Source organism: Gopherus evgoodei, chromosome 2, assembly GCF_007399415.2.
Source record: "Gopherus evgoodei ecotype Sinaloan lineage chromosome 2, rGopEvg1_v1.p, whole genome shotgun sequence".
Lineage (NCBI taxonomy): Eukaryota > Metazoa > Chordata > Testudines > Testudinidae > Gopherus > Gopherus evgoodei.
This window is the reverse complement of record NC_044323.1, coordinates 290949192-290971329: the sequence shown is the minus strand read 5'-3', so window position 1 is coordinate 290971329 and position 22138 is coordinate 290949192. Positions and strand designations below refer to the sequence as shown.

At 41.3% G+C, this 22138-nt stretch overlaps 1 protein-coding gene across 1 annotated transcript in view; it reads left to right on the top strand.

Annotated features, from left to right (window-relative positions):
• TSNARE1 (t-SNARE domain containing 1) overlaps positions 1 to 22138 on the top strand; it is a 637975-nt gene that overhangs the window by 558420 nt on the left and 57417 nt on the right. The gene's annotated exons all lie outside the window — the stretch shown is intronic.

Here is a 22138-nt window from a genome sequence, read left to right as displayed (position 1 = left end):
TTGAGCAGAGAACAGTTTTGAAGAGAGACCAAAAGGAAAGTTTGGAGGAGTGCTGCGGTGGACTGAGAAATCCAAAAAACCCTAGGTAAGGGGCACCTGGCTTATGTGGAAGGAGGGCAAGAAGCCCCTTCACAAGCTGAAGGGCAGGAGGGGGAAGCAGACCAGGGGAAGGAACCGCTACTTCAAATGGTTCACCACAAACCTCAGGGCCTCTGGGTTGGGATCTGGAGAAGAGGGCGGGCCCAGGTCCCTCCCTCTCCACTCCCCTCCTCAAGGACACTAGTGGGGTAATTAAAATACCAATTCAGAGGCAAGCAATGATGCCCTGAACCTTCCCCAAAGAAGAGAGAGCGCGAGACCCAGCATAACAGTACTGGAAATTTGCCACAATATTTATCACACACACACTCTAAGTTTTAAACAAACAATTTAATACTGTTCATAGCTATGATGATTGTGAAGCTTGGTTGAGGTGGTGAAGACAGAGGGTGGAAGAGGGTGGGATATTTCCCAGAGAATGCCTTACTGCTAAATGATGACCTAGCACTTAGCTGACCCCTCAAGGGTTAACGCATTGTTCTTAATGTAGCCTCACACTGTACAAGGCAGCAGGAAATGAGGGAGGAGAGACAGCATGGCAGTGACTGCAAACATTCCCTCTGGAAACTGAACGTGATGATGAACCCATGCTATCCCTCTGGAGCACACCACTCCTTTCACATTCCAAAGTGCGGGGGTGGGCGTGGGGGGTGCGGGTGCATGTGTGTGTAAGACAGAGACACACATTCTGTGTGTGTGTGTGTGTGTGTGTGTGTGTGTGTGTGTGTGTGAGAGAGAGAGAGAGAGAGAGAGAGAGAGACATACTGTGCGTGTGTAAGAGAGAAATGTGCATTACCCCTTAAAGTATGCTGACCCCACTCTAAGAACACTGCCTTTTTATGTAGATCAGCATGTTGAGACAGCTGCTGTGGCCTGCAAGCTCCTTCCATCCTGAGCCCTGTCCTGTCCCCCCTGCTCTGTGGAGATGGGGTACAGGAGTGGGGAGCAGAAGCGTGGGAAGGGGGACACCCTGACATCAGCACTCCCAGACAGAGGGCAGGAACAACACATGTCAGCTGGAGGAGGGACAGCTGAAATGCAGGCACTTGATAGCCTGTTGGGCGGCTGCCGCACAGGGAGCAGGGAGCTGATGGGGGCTGCCTGTCCATCCTGGTTCCAAGCCCCCACCAGCTAGTTCCAATGGGCTGCTCTTCCTGCAAGCCATGGACAAAGCAGGCAGCTGCCAAACAACGTTATAAGAGAGCATTGCACAACTTTAAACAAGCATGTTCTCTAACTGATCCGCAACGTGACAATGAAACAACATTAACCAGGACGATGTTAAGTGAGGAGTTACTGTACCCAGATATGTTGTTGTATGCTAGGTTGAACAATCCATCTTTGTCATGGTATAAATCCCCACTCTGAACCTTAGCGTCCAAAAGATGGGGTACCAGCATGAATCCCCCTAAGCTTAATTACCAGCTTAGATCTTGTAGTTCTGCCACCAACCAGGACTTGCAGTGCCTGGTACGCTCTGGTCCCTCAAAACCTTCTCAGAGGACCCCCAAGCCCCCTGGATCTTACACAAGGAAAGTAAACCCTTTCCCCCACCGTTGCCTCTCCCAAGCTTTCCCTCTCTGGGTTACCCTGGAAGATCACTGTGATTCAAACTCCTTGAATCTAAAAACAGAGAGGAGTGCACCTTGCACCCTCCTCTTTCCCCCTCCCCAAGAGGTAATACAGATTCAAGCTCCATGAATCTAAAATAAAGGGATTCCACCTTCCCCCCTCCCTTCTCTCTCCCTATCTCCCGTCAGTTCCCTGGTGAGTACAGACTCAATTCCCTTGAGCCTTAACAAGGGGAAAAAATCAAACAGATCTTAAAAAGAAAAACTTTTATTAAAAGAAAGGAAAAAAAAAAGTAAAAGTTGTCTCTGTAAGTTAGATGGTAAATATTACAGGGTCTTTCAGCTTATAGACACTAGAGAAAAGCCTTCCCTCCAGCACAAATACAAATTAAAATCATTCCAGCAAAATACACATTTGCAAATAAAGAAAACAATCAAAAAGACTAAACTGTCTTTGTATTTATACTCCATATTTGAACAGAAAATTAGAGAGCCTGTAGGTATGTCTGGTTACTCTCAGAACCCAGAGAGAACAACAGACAAACAAACAACACAAAACAAAGACTTCCCTCCTTCGAGATTTAAAAGTATCTTGTCTTCTGATTGGTCCTCTGGTCAGGTGTTCCAGATTCACTGCTTGTAACCCTTTACAGGTAAAAGAGACATTAACCCTTAACTATCTGTTTATGACAATCTTACTTTACATGTACACAGGGCCAGCTTTAGGCCAATTCACCCGATTCCCCGGAATTGGGCCCAGTGCTTAAAAGGGGGCCCCGTGCCAGCGCATTTTTAATCCCTACTCACCTGGCATCACTCTGGGTCTTCGGCATTTCGGCAGCGGGCCCTTCACTCACTCCAGGTTTTCGGCGGTATTTCGGTGGTGGGTCCTTGAGTGCTGCTGAAATGTCACCGAAGACCCAGAGCGCCTCAGGGTGAGTACAAATTGGGCTCCGCACTTGCTAAAGCCTGTACATACATCTACTTCCTGTTTCCTCTATTTCCATGAGCAGTCAATGCCTAATACCAATGATCATGCAAAAGAAAATACTGTAACCCTCCTACCTTAATAATTAAATATTTTGCTCTTTTATCTAAGAATATGTAGCTTCTTAACATAGTAATGGGGAAGGAAAGAAATCAAATTACAATATTACAGGGTTGTTGTGTGTGTGTTTTGTTTTGTTTTGTTTTGTTTTTTACTAAAAGGCAGAACAAAGGTTTATAAATATAACGTCAAAAGGTTCCAAAAGCTTTTTTTAAAAGATATTATTGAGTTATGCCTATATTTTTTTTCTTTTAAAATATTCAGTTTGCATTTTTGGAAAACTCAGTTGCTTGAATTTAACCAATAAATGAATGAGAACAGAGAACATTTTCAATCATAAACTTAAGCACACTTAAACTAAGTATGAACCTAAAGATACGACTTCAGAATAAATCAGAACATTTGATTAAGAAATACACTTTATTGTCTAATTGAATTCAGCTAATTTTATCAGAATGAATTTGTATCGAAAAGTGTGATGCAATCAACAGTGCAAAAAGAGGACAAACGTTCCAACTGTGGCCCAATACACTAGGTCTTTCAGAAGGGAATATATATAAATAGAGATAAGAATTAGATGTGATTTGATGTTTTAAATGGGAGACCTGTTTTGTCTTCTAGGGGTAGATTTCCCCTTGTGCACACATGGCCTCTGCTCAAGTTGGTTGAGTGGTAGTGCTGATGTCCAAGACACAGAAAGTCATTGAATATTTTTGTTCCCAGAGGTGAAACTGTGAAAGCTTATCCTCCATTTTAGCATCTGTACCTATCTGTGAGTGTGAGTTTGACAGCAATATCCAGTGAAAACCTCTGCAGGAATCTCTCGTGGCTGAGCCTCCTGCAGATCTATCTATAATGTGGTTCACTGCAGTATGTTGCATATATTTGTACTTGGGATATTGCTGCTCTTAAGTATACTTAGGTGTTTGTTTTAGGATGTACTGGTAAAGCCACCTTGCGTATTATATACATCTAAACACAAATTAAAATATCCCCAGTCCAATGATCTGGATATTCCATCTGTATGTACAATTTACAATAATAATAATAGTGATGAACTGAAGGGAGAAAAATGATCCAGGATGGACTCACCTGAACAAGATAAATTTGCAATGTCTTGAAGATAGTACAGTCCTAAAAAGATGCTTACAGATGTCTTCACAGTACTTTCATACAGAAGGTGGTCCACAAAGTGAAAATGCCCAGCCCTCCTATCTAGATGGAACTTTTAGAAAGACACCAAGGACAGTCTGGCTGATTGCAGCTGCCCTGTTGGGGTAGAGGATATAGACATTCATTCAGACATGTGGGGCATATGTCAGTATTAATTTCACAGATGCAGTCTAGGCTGTACAGATACTTTGCACTCTGCTTTCTCCTATGCATCAGTGCTGAAGAGCGTGGCTTCTTTTTTTTGGAGGGGGAGACATTTGATATCTAAGAAGCATGGATGTAATGGTATTTTCTTAGGAAGTAATAGAGGTGGGTCATATTCTTGTGAAATTATTGAGAGAATGTGGCAGCTCCCTTTCTCTATGCATCTTCCTACTGTCCCCTGCCCGAGACAGAAGACATTGTCACTTCCCTGTAACCTAAAATGCTAGATGAAAGCTTCCGGTGCTGAACAGATGGAGGATGCCTAGCAGGCGTGGAAGACTTCACTCCAGGTGCTACAAGGTTGCTAAAAGTACACAGACATAGCACACCTTTATTTTTAAATAAGATTCTTATTGATGTTATAGGCTTTCCAAATATTCCTCCCACCTAATGTTAATTCCCCATTAGCCAAGTGTTAGGTAATTCACTCAACCCCTTTGCATATGAGTGACAGGGATTCAAGTTTCTGTTTCTTAAGAATTTGTTTTTCCACTGACATCACAACCGAAAGCCACTTTGCATTGATAACTGGTACTGTAAATTCATTCAGTGACCTTGTGAGGGCTACACAACGTATCCATTCTTGCATACAGAGCTTCAGTGATTCTCTAATTAATAGGAAGAGGATAAAATATAAGAAAATTAGCATCGGGTATTATGTCTCTCCATCATTATGCTGCATTGAGCAGGTATTAAGCAATCCTTCTGCAATCAATAGTACTAATTTAAAACCTATTTTGAAAGAAATGCGATGAGAATAATGTGGACATTTTGGATCGTGCCACACACCTCTCCAGCTTCAGCTGGATATATCTTATTATTGTTTGCAAACCTCACATGCTCAGCCCTGGATAACAGTCACTATTATTGCTGGGGAAGGCGGCAGAAGTGGGTTCGCTGGCCTCTGTTCAGCCAGGGCTGGCCCGATCCGGGCCAAGAGGCACATGCTCCCTGCTCCTATGTCCTCAGCCCCCTAGTAGTCAGCAGGATTGGCTGCTCTGGCCCAAGGAGGTGGGGCTGGAAGTTGTTCCAAGAGGAGACAACTGGGGTAGTCAGATGTCCCTCCATTTACATTGTCCCCACCACTATCAGGAGCCACAAGTTGTTTATGAACTGGAGGTTCCTTGAGATGTGTGGTCCCTATTTGTATTCCCCTACCTGCTCTCCATCCCCTCTGTGCGGACTGGACTACACGGTGGTAAGAGGGACACTGGATAGGCATCAACCTGCACAACCTATTATATCCTTGGCTGCAAGCACAAGGGAACGCACTATGCATGTGTGGGTCAACGGATACTGCTAAGAAATACTTCTGGACTCAGATGCATGGCGTGCAGCACATCCGTGTATGCAGTACAAATAGGGACCACACATTCAAAGAACCTCCATTTACAGGTAGGTAACTTCCTCAAATTGCAGCAAGGGAGATTTAGGTTAGACAAACTTCTTAACTGTAAGGGTAGTTAAGCACTGGAACAAATTGCATAGGGAGACTGTGGAACCTCTGACAGAAGAGGTTTTTAAGAATAGATCAGACAAACACCTATCAAGTAGGATCTAGATAATACTCAGTGCAGGGGACTGGACTAAATGACCTATCGAGGTCCCTTCCAGTCCTATGTTTCTATGATTCTATGAAACATCCAATTTGTTCAAATACACCAATTCACTATAATATATTGGAAACTCATAGTTGTTAGAGATAGAAACTACCTATTAGCTTGATATGTCCATCCCCTGGGAGTCAGTATTGGATTGTTCCCTACAGAATATGCTTGAATATATTGTCCATTTAATTTTAAATGACCCAAGCTATAGGACTGCCTTCATTTATTTTGGGAGACTATTTCATGGTCCGGTAGACTTTGCTGTTGATGAAATTCTTCCTTCTATTCTTCTTAAATATCCCTTTCCTCTTTCTCAGCCCTCTACACCTAGTAAAACTCTGTTGAGCCCTTTCAATAATTATTTTTCCTCCTTGACATTTACACTCTTCAAATACCAACAGACAGTTATTGTCCTGCTCACAAGTCAATCTCCTTTGCTCTTCAATCACTTTATTTCTGTTCTCTGTATTCCATCTAATGATCACAGTTCAGGGCAACTGAACCTGTTTTTCCCTGCTTTTGGTCCACCAAGGGCACCCCCTCTAGGCCCCTGGCTCCTCAGCTGTCACCTCTCTTGGGTGAAGACACATGTCTCTCTGCATCCTGACTAGGTTTTTTTCCAGACTGCAGTTCCTGGTTTACTCTGTGGTATCCACAACAAGACAGATCACCTCAAAAGGTCAGTGTCTCTGTTTTACTTCCTCTCTGAAAGGTATGAACAGCTGTAATTGCCTGTAGTCACAAATTACCCCACACTCTTTATAAGCAAGCACATGTATTCTTAAGGTGAAAGCTTTACAGAGAAAACTTATTAAAAACAATTCCTATATTTCTGCTAAAAAATTACCAGCGGTCACCCAACAGTCTTAGTAATCCTTTTACTCCTCCGAGAAAGGATTGGGGAGCCCCTTGCACAGAAAGTCCTCTCCATTTTCTAGTTCAGAAAGAAGGCTCTGTGTTAGTTTAAACTCAGGTATTTATCCAAAAATCATTTATTTTTCTGTTGGTCTTCAGAGAATCTAGTTTGAACTAGTATATGTGAGCCTCTCCAAGTGGTGGCATTCCTTTGCAGGGTTACAGCCTGAGTGAATTTTCCTAATCACCCCTACACACATACACATACGCGCATATACACCCCTACACACATACCTTAATTCCTGGAGGAGCTGTGGTCACCTTTCTGCATAGAACTATCTTCAGTCCCTGGCCCACAATGATACATAAACTTAATACAACAAAATTTCTGAAAGATATTGCAGGAAATTGCCATATCTGTCACACTAATTTGCTCATTTTCTTCTACTACCAAGGTGTTTGGAACTATATATAATACCTAGTTGTGGTCACACCAGAGCCATGTAGAACAGAACTATAAATTCCCCAGGGCCTGAGCCAGTGACCACTGAAGTCAAAGACTTCCACTAACTTCAGAGGGCTTTGGATTAGGCCCCTAGTCTGTGGCATGACAACACTTGTGTTTATATCCCCAAATTACTGTATTCTCTGCATCCCTGTATTGTATTACAAGCTGATGATAACCAATGAGTTGATCATGATAATCTCCCTTAGGTTTCTTTGGTATTATTGCTGGGAAGAAGGTAAGTGAAGAGTATGTTTTGGGGAAAATTTATATACAGATCTGAAAGTGAAATGGTAGATGTACAGAAATAACAGGGAAGCCTTCAGGAAGTAGGGAGATTCTTTAGCAAATGATATGAACAAGTAAAGCTAGCTATGCTAAAAGGCTGCTGTGAAGATCATTTTACTCATCACTTTGATCATGTCTTGGGTATTCCTCCGTTGGCTCCTCTTTCTCCATCACATTAAACATAAGCTATTTGTCTTTACTCTGAAGGCCCTATACAGGGGCCCTATTTTGGGGTTAGCGTGGAAATAATGTCATGTGGAGATGTTGTTGAGGAAAAACAGGGCAAACACATTTTTTTTCAAAATTGCACTAGATCATGACTCTCTGTTCTCATCATCATGACCTGAAATGTGTGCCTTAGTGAGCTGATTTTGGGAGCGTTTTTAAGTGCTATGCAAGTGAGCACTGTAGAGGGCATGAAAATATGGACTGTGTTAGAAAATTGGGATTGCGATGACTCTTGATGAGATCAAAGAGCTAATCAGTACAGTTGAGAGATTTATAATCTCCCTTTATCCTGAGATCCTGGATTTGCTCCTCGGTTCCATGGAGAATTCAAAGCATTTTTTTATAGCTGCTAGTCTCTAGAGTTAAGCGCTCTCGTTGTAGAAGGATACAGTGGACCAGATGTTAAAAGAGAGAGAGAGATCTTTCAGTCAGGTTGTGTCTTCCAGTCGATTTTGTATTTCTGAACGCAGGTGTTGCAGTTTTGGTTTTGCTAAATTCACTTTTCCCAGGGGAAAAAAGTAAAATCCATAAATGAAAAACAAGCCAATGCTAAGCGGAGTCCCTGCTAAATTATTTATTTATTTATGTTCTTTCCTAGAGGCTGCTGAATGATTGATATCTGTGTGTATGTATATAATATCTGTCTGTCTGCCCCATCATTTAAATGCAATCCATCTACATTGGAGGAGGTAGATATGTGATAATATACCATGTGGTACTACGTTGTGGTAAATTCATTTGCCATGAACCTTTGACTACTTCACCATCATTCTGACTCTAATCCATTTCTCAGGCCTTGCCTACACTTGCAAGTTGGAGCGCATTAAATCAGCCCCGGGCGCCATAACTCCTGAAGTGTCCACATTGGCAAGGCACTTAGAGTGCCAGGACCCCGCAGCTGGAGCTCTCCTGGTAATCCACCTCCACAAGAAGCATAAAGATTGCTGCGCCCGGGCTGAAACGCCGGGATGTCAGTGTGGACGACGTGTTGCATTACTGCACTGTGATTGGCCTCCAGAAACATCCCATAATCCCCTGAAGTCAAGTGGCCACTATGGTCACTGTTTTGAACATGGCTGCAGTCATGTGGATATCCCCTTTCAAAGCTCCGTTTCTGACAGCCCACATGCTTATCTGCTCCAGGACACAAAGTAAACCATTACTGTGGAATACTCCTGTTGCAGAGGCTGGTGTTTATGCGTGTGTGTGTGTGTGTGTGTGTGTGTGTGTGTGTGTGTGTGTGTGTGTATGAGAGAAAGAGAGAGAGAGAGAGTTGCGGGGATGGAGAAACTGTTGTCAGGTTTCCCCCTTCCCCCTGCTGCTGTCTGAACTTACAAGACAGCATGCTGACACACTCTCTGCACCCCAAAACACACTCTCTCTCCCCCCACATACACACAACACGCTCCCTGTCACACTCCAGCCCCCACGCCCCCATTTGAAAAGTAACTGGCAATATAGTAGGATACCCATGTGCTGTCTCCAATGGCTGGTTTGACTCCCAGCACTCTACATCTGCAAGTGTAGACGTAGCCTTAGAGGCATACTTCAAACATTCCAAACCTCTGTGCAGTGTCAAGCAGCTGCCATTATTCATCATCATCTTCGTCATTATCAACAACCAGAAAAATGTTTCCATCTTCCTCCCAAACATGATTTGAGTCCTGGAGTCCACAGTGTTCAGTGCTTGACCCTAAGGTCCAGCATCTCATGTTTCTCCAGGAAACAGGTCAGCTTCTCAGTGGGACCCACCACACTTGTTTCTGTCTCTGGAAGGTCCTGCCATATCAGATGTTACAGCTGCAACAGTATTGTGTATGGGAAAGCTATTTCTTGTAAATTTTAGAGATTTCTAATATCCACTAATTATAATTCTCCTCTTCCATGTTAGAGTCATAGGACGGAATCCAAACCCCATTGAAGTTGGTGGGAGTTCTTTCCACTGACTTCAGTGGGCTTAGATCAGACTTATAGTAAGCAAAGCACAGATATTCAACTGCATGGAGATAGATTTTAAACATGTGCTAAAGTTTAAGCATTTCCTTTACAGAAGAAAGTAGAATAATAATAATAATAATAATAATTAATAAACAACCCACACTTTACTATACACGGTTAGATAAAGCTGTCTGCATTATTTATACATATATAAATATACATCTCCCCCAACCCCTGTCTCTCTCTCTTTGTCACCAAACAACCACAAGCAATGATTCTGCTATTATAAATGTCTATATCTATCCACCTTCTGTCACATCTGCATATGCCAATATGTAGATGCCAAGATATGGGACTTAAAATCATCCATATTATTAAGTATATAGATACTTATAGGGTTTTGTATATTATATGCACATGTTACAGGTCTGTCGCATCTTACGCATATTTAACATGTGAGATTTCAGCTTTACGCGTTTGGCAAAAAAAAAAGAGAAAAATAACAATTTAAAAACCTTTTCTGTAGCATGGGCAATTCCACCCGCCATTCAACTCAATGTAATTTTGACTATACGTAGTTTTTACTTTACGCGCTAACCGTGGAACGGAACCCCTGTATAAGATGAGACAGACCTGTGTGTGTGTATATATAAATATACATGCGCATATATATATATATATATATATACACACGTGCGCGCGCGCACACACACACACACGGCACTATATATACTGTGTGTATGTATGTAGGCGCACACACACACATTCACAGACATTGTGTGGGTATGTGTGCCTATATACATACACACAGTATATATAGCGTGTGTGTGTATATATATATATATGCACACATGTGCGGGCACACATAATGTCTGAATATTTTTTTTAAAACCTATATCTGCATACATAATAATGTGGATGATTTAAAGTCCCATATCTTGACATCTGCGTAGTGATACATAAAGATGTGACAGAAGGGTGGATAGATATAGACATGTGGTTGTGGTTGAAGCATTGTTTGGTGACAAAGAGTAACAATAGAATCTGATGATAATGCTGCCTGTGCTGGAAAGATGCCTTTTCTCTTTGTGATTTACTTCACCTTTTTGGCCTTCCATTACCAGATGATGACTCTCTCACAGAAGGTTATACCTTACACAGGTAATATGTCTGTAGTGAAGTGTACAGTAGAAACACTATGTGCTGCATTAATACAGCTGTTTTCTATTTTCTCTTGTAATTGACTGGTGTGAGGGACTTGGAATTGCATCAAATGAATGCCAGTTCGCTCCCAGTTGCTAATTAACAATATGCTAATCAATGTGTCATAAGCCAGCCAAGATAGTTTAAGAGTTGTGCTGTAGTTCTGACTCCTTGTACTCTTGGATTGTGTTCTTTGTTCTGCCATTGATTTATATTTCTGATCTTTGAGAAATAATTTCTTGTAAGAACTCTGTGCCTCAGTTTACCCATCTGTAAAATTAGGGTAGTATTTGTCTACCTTGCTGAAGTATTGTGTGGCTTAACTAATGCATGTAAAGTGCCTTGATCCATGGAAAAAGAGTGTTACAGAAGAGCAAAGTATTATTGTTACTGGAATATCTGTCCAGCTCCCATCTTCTGTACCATGTAGTTGGAAACATACCCCTCCTCTCCATCTTTGATAGGCACAACATGTAAAATGTCAGTACTGATGGGTGCCCCTCTGGCATTTTCCTCTAACCTTGTCCTCTGAGTAGTAGTGGGAATTCACTTGATGTAACCCTTGAGCAATCCACCCTTCAACCCAACCTAAAATAGCTTTATTTGCTTCAGAGGCAACCCTGATCTACCTTCTTTTGGCTCATGTGGGGTTGTTGAGGAGATTGAGGGTGGGGGAGGTGAGAGAACCCTATGGGTCCCTGAAAAAAAAGGGATCTTTGGGATTATGAGGAAAGGGTCACTGAAAAGTTCATTAAAATCAGCAAAAAGCAGAGAAACATTTTATGGTGAGGTGTCGTTTGTGTTCCACCCTGTTTAGGAAGGGGTCCCTGGCTCTTCATACATTAGCCATGACAGTGATGTTCTCAGAGAAAACAGAGTAAATGTAGCAGGGAATTTTAAGCATTTAAATTGAGTTTTGGATGCTGACACTGAGGACTGTTGTTAATTTAATTTCCCTTGTCCCCTGCAGACCTGTAGTGAACTGTTTGTTTTTTTTTAACTGCTCTTTCAAGTCGTGTCTGTGTTTTTATTTATTTATTAGCAGTTTATGGAGTAAGACAAGATTTTATGTACCAGTATTTGCCTACCTCATGGGCCAGTTATAGCAAGTCAGAACAGAGAATAAAGCATCGTTTTTGAGCACACAATCCTAATGGAAAAGCACAGGCAAAATCTCATTGTAATGCAGGAACAAGACACAGCAAGCAATGTACTTTTCCACTGACTTCAGTGGGCCCAGGATTTAGCCAGAGAGGAGTAGCCTGAATACAGGGCGAGGAACCAGGAACTGATGAGTTTTTATTCTGAAATTGACACTCTCCTTGGCTTTTGGGAAGATGCTGAACCTCGGTGCAACAATTTTTCTCTCACGTACAAGTGCCTATGAGAGAATCTAATGCAAGTTCATTTGTCTAGCTGTCATCTGTGATGAAACTCATGTCACATGTACTTACCCTGCCCATGAAGCACCACTCTGTGAGCAAACTAGGAACAGATCACGGTGGAACTGGGGCTATGCAGTCTAGCGGAATGATTTTATTTTATTTTTTTAGTCACTGTTCATCTATTAATATTATATTGATTTCTCTATTAACTCATCACTGTCAATGGGAAAGAGCAAAGGGCAGGTTTTAAAAAATCCGTTTTGAAGACTGTAAGATGACTACATTATCAGATGGTACAAATGATGAATGCAATAAGCAAAATATGTGCTGCCCAGCTTACTTGAAAATTTTGAGTGTCACTTGCAGAACTCCCGTAGGAGCTTTGAAGTCCCTGAGTTATGCAGTATCCCCTAATTTGTGCCAACAAAAACTTTTTTTAACACCGCATCCACTCGCTTGTTCTATACTACTCATGCAAATAATTTGGAATCAATGTGATATCATCAGCTGTGTGTTGAGTGGTTGACAGAGGTGTGCCATTCATGTAAAAAGAATGGTTAAAGGATGTTTGTCCAGATTTTCGAAAATGTTTAAACACATACAGCTAGGACCAGATTTTCAGAAGCGCACAGCTCCTGTTTAGGCACCCAGATCGTGTAGCCATATTTTCAAAACTGCTCAGTCCAAAGCCATTCCAGTGATTGGAGTTCATAAGGGCTATTGGGGAAAGGACGGATTGGGGCAGGGGCTGAATAGGAGTGGAGATGCAGGGCCACATGAGGACAGGGTGAGGGCATGCAGGGACACATGGGGGGGGGAAGAAGTGGTTGAGTGGGGGCACAGGGACACATGAGGAGTGAGGTGCAGGGACAGATGTGGATGGAGGCAGATGTGCCTGACTGAATTGGAAACGCTAGGGGTCAGCAAGGCTCTGTATGGGGGAGGTCCCTAAGAATCCCGTCCCGCCTCCCAAAAAAACCTGTTCCATACTTTTCCCCACCCATACCCACCAACCCTCCAAATTCAAACTCGGGCTTCTTCCCAGCAATTACTTCCCTTTCCCTCAGCATCTCTGTTACCTCTGACTCCCTCAAGCCTTTGTTCTGCTTCTGAGCGGTGCAGGAAATACCAGTTTTGTCCTGTAGTTTAAATGAATTATTACTCCGAGTTCTGTATTAATATGCCTAGTAAGGAATCTATTTGTCAACAAAAAAATATATATTCCTGAATCATCTTCATTATCTGTATTGTTACAGACATACTTGCTAACAGATATTTTGAAATAAGTTGTGTTTATATTGTGATTATATTGTGTTATTTTGACTAATAATATATGCAGATTTTTGCAGATTTTTAAAATATTGTGCACAGGATTTTTAAATTTTTTAGTGCAGAGTTCCCCCAGGAGTACATATTCTCAATCCCATTTTGTATCTGGGGAATCTGAGACACACTGGGCCTCATTCGTTGCTGTGCTGCTGCAGCTTTAGGCCAGTGCAGCTCTAAAATATGTAAGTGATTTTCCTAAAACCAGAGAGTCGGAGCCAGGATTAAAATTGTACACTGGATTGCTAGGCAGTTGGAGAATACTGTTGCTGACAAAAGATGATTGTAATCTATCCAGTTTGGAAGAAGCTCAGGGAAAATGCTAATAGTCATTTGTAACTGAAGGCAGATCTTCCCTACAGGGGTAGCTTGCTGTGCTTTGAATTTTATCCTATGATATCATGACTTTATCAAGTGAAGCTAAATAGCAGCCTGTCTCTCTGAGGGCACATAGCAGATTGCTCTGTCAAGGAGAAAGATAACTTACTGCCTTGTGAAGAGTCTTGAGATATAATGTTGGGGATATAGGAGAGCAGGAAGGAAAAGAGCAGCGAAGACATGTGTACACTTTAAACCGATCTGGAGGAAATACTACAGGTGTGTCAGTTGTGTTGGATGAAAATACGTTGACCTCTTAAACTAAAATGCATCTCTTTCAGTGCCCTGGGGTGGACAGGCTGACGTTCTCCTAACAGAAGCAGGTACAGTGCTCAAAGGTCATGTGCAGAGCTCTGCATCAGAGATGTTGATTAGCATGGGCTGATTTTAAAGCAGAGGTTCTCTACTGGCTACACTGTTTCAGGAGGCTTGTGCCCTAGGTGCTATTGTACAGTGGCATCTGGCATATATCAAGCTTCTCAGCAAAATCTTTCTCCCAGGCTGGTAAAAGGGACAAATTGGGAAGGAAAGAGTTAACTGCACTGTGTTGTTCGATGCCCATGAATGATCTTTTAGTACAATCAAATAAGAGGCTGCCTGATGCTTCTCTCCCATGGCTGGAGATGTCATGAACAACCTCAGTGCAGAGGGGAAGAGCCAAGTCTATCATTGGGTGAGGAGCGCAAACTAGTCAGAGTGTTCTCTTTGGATAGTTTGAGAGTAGGTTATGGGATTCAGAGCCTTTCACTGCAAGATCTCCAGCTTTCTCACGGGTCAAGCTACTCGTAACAAAAGTGCCTTTGGAAGGCTGCTGACTGTCATTTGTGAAATCAGATTGATGGTCCAATCCCAGACACAGTTGATCATATACAATTGGCACTACATGGTAGGGAGTTTGATATGAAATAGGACACAAAGATGCAATTGTCCTCTCGGCCCCAGAGGCAACGTGATGGGGCCCTTACTTTGCTGCTGCCCATGGCGTGTCTCTTCAGAGAATAAATGGAGGATCTCAGTCACCAGGGCTGCTGTTCCTACTCTCATCACCAGCACTACAATTTAGTGTTTATTCCCATTCTGCTCGGAGTGGAATGATAGCAATGGCCTGGCCTCCCCAGCCGGGGAGATTGGAGGACACTGGGGTGCAGACAGACTGTGAAGTAGAGAGTTTGTCTTGGGAGCTGTGCTGAGTCAGCCAAGTATCATATTTAGTACCTTTTAGGCGGACACTCTAAACATATTGTTATGCAAATTTCAGCTAATCAGCCTGATTTGATTAGTGGCAGCAGACAGAGACCCAAGATCACTCAGTTAGCAGGTGTTCCTGCATCTTGCTGTATTCTTTATATTAAATATCCCTAAAATAAATGCACTGGAACACCTCTGTCTGCACTGAATGCATTCAATCTTCTCTTTCCCTCCCTACTGCACTCTTTGCTAGATGTGGATAAAAAGGAAGCAACCAGAATGATAACAGAACACTATTTATTACTGGTAAACTAAGCCTCAATTGGAACAAATCAGCCTCCAACACCCCCACCCCTGTGCCTGCTAAGAGGGCTGTGTTGAAACAGAATCAAGACAGGCTACGTTCACTTTAGGTTTGGGATTTGCACATGAAGAGCTCATTTGGGAGCCTAGCCTGGAGGCTGAAGGAGCTCAGCACTTGACAGGATTGTGCCCTCAAGGAAAGGCAGGTCTGAGGACTGCTTTTGATTTTCCTGCCTCCCTATTTTCAGCCCCCACGTAATATGTGGCCCCTCTGTGGATCACCATCAGTGAGGTGGTGGTCGGAGGGCAGTATTCTCCTTCCGTAATGTGGGGGCAGATCCCAAGCCATATAGTTCAGATGGCCTTCCCAAGTTTGTGCTTGTTGCTAAAGTGGGAGAAATAATTCAGCCCCGGCAGACAGCGATAAGTCATGCTCTTCCAATCAGTTTATCAGGCTTCTGTCCTACACCACTATGAAGGGTTAAGGAAGGTGACTTCATGCATTGTAGTCATTAAGTCATATTACAGAAATCAAACAAAATTTAAAAAAAAAAGAGGACTGTGGAATTGCTGAGCCCGTGAATACAGAGCTTCACATGCACACGGCGGGGGCAGGGAAGGAACCAGGTCTGCTTTTCTTTCCCATTTGAGGATTAAGGACTTCTCATCTCCTGAGTCTTTACATTTAACTCCAGGTGCTGCTGAATGTCACACAGTTTTACAACTTACCTATTAAGATTTAAGGGAACTCTCCTCCTTTTGTGATTTTTATGTGGACCACAAAACAAGGATTGTAACTTTTCCAAGACCATCACCTGTTAGGAAGCAGACCCACAAAATATGTTATCAATCAGTGGGTTTTAAACATAAGTACTCTTCCTCCCCACACCTTTAAGAAGTTTGGTGAGAGGGGATTAGGGTGACCAGATGTCCTGCTTTTACAAGGACAGTCCTAATTTCAGATCTTTTTCATATATAGGCTTCTATTACTCCCCACCCTCTGTCCTGTTTTTTTCACACTTGCTGTCTGGTCACCCTAGAGGGGGTAATTTTACTTGTAGAAATTGTGGGATAGATCTTCAGCTATTGTAAACCGATGTAGCAGCCTTCACTTCAATGCCAGTTTACACAGGCTGAGAATCTGGCCCTTTAAACTTTATATCGTGGCTTCTTTTGTTGTTTTGTATGGGTTTCACAGTCCTCCAAAAAAGCATGATGTACAGCAATTACTCTGTGTATAGCTCTCTTTTCCCCTTAATATTCTGAAAAGATTGAAAAGATCTCCTCTATTTACTAGTTAAAGAGAGGAGGTGAGCGAGGTAGTATCTTTTATTGGGTCAACTTTTGTCTCTCTCACCAACAGAATTTGGTTCAGTAAAATATATTACGTCTCCCACCTTGTTTCTCTCATATTCAGGGACCAACACACCTACCTCAAAACTGCAAGTTACTAGTTAAGCAATATTCAGTTTTATCCTGTGATTAGAGTGCAAGCGACAGAACTGAGTTCTATTCCAGCCTCCTCTTATACAGATTTGCTGTGTTACCTTGAGGGAGGGGGGCAAGGGACTTTACTTCTTTGTGCCTCAATTCTTGATCACCGAAATGGGGATATAACCGACGTACACTGGGGGTGTTGTGAGACTTACATAATTAATGTTTGTAAAGCATTTGATAACTTTGTTTAATAGTTTTCGGCCAATATCTGTTGATTTGAAGTCAAATATTTTATATAGGGCTGTCAGTTAATTGCAGCTAACTCACACAATTAATTTAAAAAAATTATTGCGATTAAAAAATTAATCACGATTAATTGCACTGTTAAACAGAATACCAATTGAAATTTATTAAATTTTATGCTTTTCTACATTTTCAAATATATTGATTTCACTTACAGCACAGAATACAAGGTGTACTTCTTTCACTTTATTATTTTTATTACAGATATTTGCACTGTAAAAATGATAAACAAAAGAAATAGTATTTTTCATTTCACCTCATACAAATACTGTAGTCCAATCTCTTTACATTTGTAAGTTGCAATTTCATGATATGGTTTTTTGTTACATAATTGCACTCAAAAACAAAACAATGTAAAACTTTAGAACCTACAAGTCCACTCAGTCCTACTTCTTGTTCAGTCAATTATTAAGAGAAACAAGTTTGTTTACATTTGCGGGAGATAATGCAGCCCACTTCTTAATTACAATGTCACCTAAAAGTGAGAACAGGTGTTTGCATGGCACTGTTGTAGCTGGTGTTGCAAAATATTTACATGCCAGATGCGCTAAAGATTCACATGTCCCTTCGTGCTTTGTCCATGGTTCCAGAGGACGTGTTTCCACATGATGATGCTCGTTTAAAAAAAATGTTAATTAAATTTTTGACTGAACTCCTTGGGGGAGAATTGTATGCCTCCTGCTCTTGTTTTACCCTCATTCTGCCATATAGTTCATGTTTTAGCAGTCTCGGATGATGACCCAGCACATGTTGTTTGTTTTAAGAACACTTTTAATGCAAATTTGACAAAATGCAAAGAAGATACCAATGTGAAATTTCTAAAGATAGCTTCAGCATTTGACCCAAGGTTTAAGAATCTGAAATGCCTTCCAAAATCTGAGAGGGATGATGTGTGGTACATGCTATCAGAACTCTTAAAAGAGAAACACACTGATGCGGAATTTACAGAACCCAAACCAAGAAAATCAATCTTCTGCCGGTGGCATCTGACTCAGATGATGAAAATGAACATGCATCGATCCACTCTGCTTTGGGTCGTTATTGAGCAGAACTCATCATCAGCATGGACACATGTTCTCTGGAATGGTGGTTGAAGCATGAAGGGACATATGAATCCTTAAGAGTATCTGGCATGTAAATATCTTGTGATGCTGGCTACAACCGTGCCATACAAACGCCTGTTCACTTTCAGGTGACATTGTAACAAGAAGCAGTCTGTTTACATTTGCAGAAGATAATACTAACTTGTTTGTCTGAGCTATTCGCTGAACAAGAAGTAGGACTGAGTGGACTTGCAGGCTCTAAAATTTTACATTGTTTCATTTTTTAATGCAATTTTTTGTCCATAATTCTTCATTTGCAAGTTCAACTTTCATGATAAAGGGATTGCGCTACAGTAGTTGTTTTAGGTAAACTAGTTGGACTTGTAGGCTCTAAAGGTTTACATTGTTGTTTTTTTTTAATGCAGATTTTTTTGTACATTATCATGAAAGTTCAACTTACAAATGAAAGAGATTGCATTACAGTACTTATATTAGGTGAATTAAAAATACTATTTCTTTAGTTTTTATAGTGCAAATATTTGTAAGAAAAATAAATATATTCTGAGCACTGCACATTTTTATTCTGTAAAAACAACGAGGAGTCCTTGTTAGACGCTAACAAGTTTATTTGGGAATAAGCTTTCATGTCTGTGTTTGTAATTGAAATTAATATATTTGAAAATGTAGAAAACATACAAAATATTTAAATAAATGGTATTCTGTTATTGTTTAACAGCGTGATTAGTTGCAATTAATTTTTTTAATCGCTTGACAGCCCTAGTTTTATGTCATCAAACAGGCAGCAGCAACAGCTTTGGAATTACAGTACTATGAAAAGTGAGAGCTTTTGCTTCACAGGTAGTTTTTTTTCTGTGGGTGTTAGAATAACACTTTATCGCCATAGGTCAAGCTGAAGGTGCATTGAGCAGATGGCTTTGTACTCCACGTTCTCTGATGTTTCTTTAACCTTCAGCCAGGTGTGGTGGTGACTCCTCATCAGATATCAGGTGGCACAAGTCCTGCTGAGTTGGTTGGTGCCTCTGCAGCATCAGTATAGCCTTAGCAGTGATAACAGATATGTTGGGATCTTTCTGGTAGTGCAGTGTTAAATTAGTTAGTTCTTTCTTTTGAAGTGAAATTAGAGCTGGTATATGGTACCAGACTGACAACCTTGTATTGTTCACCATCCCATTCCTTTTGCATCCTAATATCTTGCTTACTTTTTTGTCCACAGCTGAATATTGAGCAGAAATTTTAATTGAGCTGTCTACAGTGATGCCCCTATCTTGAGTTCATAAAGTTAACTTTGAACCCTGTAAGGTGTACGAGTAGTTTATTTTTCCCCTCCAATGTGCATTACTTAGCATTAATTTAGGTTGAACATTGTTGGCCGTTCACATGACATGCTTGGGTCTCTCTGAACTTCCTCACAGTCCTCCCTGGCTCTGACTAACCTAAATAACTTTGTGTCAGATTTTGCTACCACACTGCTTACCCCCTTTTCCAGATCATTATTACATACATTAAACAACACATGAACTGAGAGGCACCCTGGTCTTAACCTTTTGCCATGATGAAAATTGACCTACATTTTGCTTTCTGTCTCCAAGCCAGGCTTTGATCCATGACAATATTTTGCCTCTCATTGCACGACTGCTTAACTTCTTTAGTAGCCTTTTGTGAGGGACCTTTTCAAAGACCTTTTGGAAATCTAAAAAATTATGAGACATGCAAGGTAGCTGAGGTAATCTCCTTTATTGAACCAACTTCTGTTGGTAGAAATACAAGCTTTTGATCTTCACAGAGCTCTTCTTCTGTGAACCTTGAAAGCTTTCCCCTTCCACCAACAGAAGTTGGCCCAATAAAAAAAGATTTCCGCAGCTACCTTTTCTTTTTCTTATCCTGGTACCAACACATCTACAACACTGGAAAAAGAATGTCAGTCAGTTCTATGTATCTACTACATTATTGACATGTTCAAAGAATTCTAAGAGATTAATGAGACACCATTTCCTTTTCAGAAATCATGCTGGTTAGATTGTATCATATCATATCATAATCTTCATGGTGTTTTGTTTTCAATTGTCATTTCAAACAATTTTCCAGGTACAGATGTAATGCTTACTGGTCTATAATTTCCCAGATCGGGTCTAGAGCTTTTTAAAAATATAGGTACATTTTATGGGGGAGGGATAGCTCAGTGGTTTGATCATTGGCCCGCTAAACCCAGGCTTGTGAGTTCAATCCTTGTGGGGGCCATTTAAGGAACTGGGGTAAAAATATGTCTGGGGATTCATCCTGCTCTGAGCAGAAGGTTGGACTAGGTGACCTCCGGAAGGTCCCTTCCAATTCTATGATTTGTTTCCTTGCAACCCTCTGGAACAGTGGCTGTTTTTTTAACAAAAGATTGTCTATTTTTGTTAGCTACTCAATCGCACCAAACTTAAGCTCCTTCCGAATTCTTACTACCTGGGCCTGGTGACTTATGCTTTTTAATTATCAATTTGTTTGGGTACTTTTCTGGTGAGCCAGCAGACTCACCAAATAGTTCTCAAGTTCCCAGTTTCTGATATTCTTATAAACTCTTTTGTTGCTTGTTAATTCTTTAGCTATTTGCACTTCAAAATCCATTTGACCATTCTAATTTCCTTCTTACTTATCGCCTGCTTTCATTTGTGCTCCTCTTGTGCTCTGAGGATAGACTGATTTAAGAGAATCCATCTTTTCTGATCCTGATGGTTCCTCAAAAATGTTTTGATATGAATTTTTGATGGAGTCTCAGTACATTCTGGTCCTCCCTAATAAAAGTGCATCTTTGGTTGTTGGAGAGATGGAGCTGATCTTTAGAACTGTGGGTAGCTGAGCTGCATGACTAAATGCATTTAGTATGTGACTCTGTGGAAATGAAAATACAAATAAAAAGTATCTTAGCTTCAATTTTTCTACTGAACAAACTAAAAATCTTCTGCTCGGGGATTTCAAGGCAAGCTTGGTAGTATTTTGGCAAGTTGCCCTCTGGCCAAAATCACTGCACACATTGGAGAGAGAACGAAAAAACACTTTAGTCCTCAATATTTAAACTGTTTGATTTTCCCCCCTAAAATGAAATTAAACCTATCGAGTCATTCTGAAGAAATCATTGATTTTTAGAATTTAAGAGAACCAAAGAAAAACATTGAGGGAGCACACATATTGGCCATCTTTTGAGGGTTGTTCTTCTGGAAGAAACTCATATGCAGTCACGGTATGACTTGTTGGCAAATTGCAATGCTATGTGCTAGTGCAGTGCCCTCACATTGTGACATGACCTTATTGTGTGACAGCACAATAGCTCAGCTTAGGCCAAGATTTTGAAAATTGAGTAGTGATTTTGGGTGCTTCACTAGACACACTTTAAAGAGAGTTGATTTTAAGAGGGTGGCTGCTTAGCACTCATTTCAACCTTCTTGACCTTGTCTGAACCTCTGAGACGGTGGTTCAGCTGCAGACCTTGAACAAATAAAGCCACCTTTTCTGAGATAGATGCATCTGCTGTACGTCACCAGTGCCATGAGCCTGTGGATAGTCAGCTTGGATTTCCATTCAGCTTCAATGTTCTAAGGGGCTCTTCGTACACATGGGCCAAGAGAGAAAGCCACACACCTTCACCCTGGCTTCAGAATGTAAAACCAGGAAGAAAACTAGGGCATGGAACAGCTGGGGTTTTTTATTTTCCTTTCCCATTTTCCCAACTCATAGGAAAACCACAGCCATTTCTGGCACTTGAAATCCTTGTGAGCCACACCAGAAGGCCTTTCCCCCACTCTGTAGAATCGGCTGCTCATGAAGTCTGGGCACTCATTTTTCTTCTTTCGGACCCCCATTGACAAAAAAGGCCAGTGTTGACACGAAACCTTTTCTCCCATTTCTGTCATGGCAGCAATACCTGGGAGATTTACAACCTGCAGAGGATATTGAATCTGCTTCTGCAAACAAAAATTGAATCTGTCCACACACTAATACAGGGTGTGCTAAAAAGCTTGAGGAAATAGGAGAGAAACAGAGATATGGGGAGGC